At 37.3% G+C, this 1,032-nt stretch overlaps 1 pseudogene; it reads right to left on the bottom strand.

Moving 5' to 3' along the window:
• Positions 1-474: 474 nt before the first annotated feature.
• LOC116882698 lies at positions 475-796 on the bottom strand (annotated as a pseudogene).
• Between the last annotated feature and the right edge of the window lie 236 nt (positions 797-1,032).

Genomic DNA, 1,032 nt, shown 5'->3' with positions numbered 1-1,032 from the left:
GTATTTTTGGTTGTGGGGAAGCTTATAATACTATATTCCATCCTCTGTTCTGAAAGGGTTAAGGGCCAACCGGCCCTAAAAACTGAAGTACTCAGTCAGTCTGCAAAACAGGTGGAACGCAGTTAAACAGGATTCCTACATAACATCAAAAGCATGTGATATCTGCAGCTGTGATACTCTGCAGCAACTGGAAGTACTTCAGGATTGGCAAATTGTCCTCTTTATAACTGATTTGATCAGAAGAGTTTAAGAAGGAGCATATTTTACCACTATCAAGTACATTTAAAAGTGACATGTGCTAATTTAACTCTCCTGAATGACCTAGCTAATTACCTGGTCACTAGTAATTTGGTTACCAGGCAGATCAAGCTTGAAAGAAAGGAGGCCAATACTTAAATTACTGTGTTAATTGTGTGACCCATTCAAATGATTTATTTTCAACATAAACATATAAACTCAATATGAGATGCCTAATTAAAGCAGCACCACCAACAAAACCAAGAGAGCTTCTTTTATTCTAAGGTTAGGCTTTGCACAGAATTCCTTATGCGTGGAATAGCTCACACTGAGAGTCATTGCTCCCACAACAAAGCCTTGGGCTGCCACAGACTTGTGGATCAGGTGAACAGACATTTTAGTATTTCCCCTGCTCTTCAGTTTATATAATCCATTTGCAACGATTGCTGCAAACCCCACCATTCCAGCGGGAACATACGGTGCCTCTGGCTTTTCGGATAAGTTTAGATCCCTGATCTTCATCATATGAAGAAAGGAAAACATCTCTGCCAGTTGACATAGTGACTAAAGAATCCTCCTATAATAACAGGACTTAGGCTCCCTATATTAAAAGTAGTTATTGATAGATACATATTATTGCTATTTTATTACTTGTTTTGTGGCTGTTTCTAAAGATTTTCTCTGATTCTCTCATGTATTTTTCCTTTTCATCGTTTCCTGGTTTTCTTTAGTCATATATTTGGATTTCTTTCTCTTTATTCTTTGCATGTTTTTAATGGTTTTTGATTTGTGGTT

The sequence above is a fragment of the Lontra canadensis genome, unplaced genomic scaffold (genome assembly GCF_010015895.1).
Source record: "Lontra canadensis isolate GAN:19392208 unplaced genomic scaffold, GSC_riverotter_1.0 scaffold87, whole genome shotgun sequence".
Classification (NCBI taxonomy): Eukaryota; Metazoa; Chordata; class Mammalia; order Carnivora; family Mustelidae; genus Lontra; species Lontra canadensis.
The sequence above is the reverse complement of the archived record's forward strand: the minus strand, read 5'-3'. Positions and strand labels throughout refer to the sequence as shown.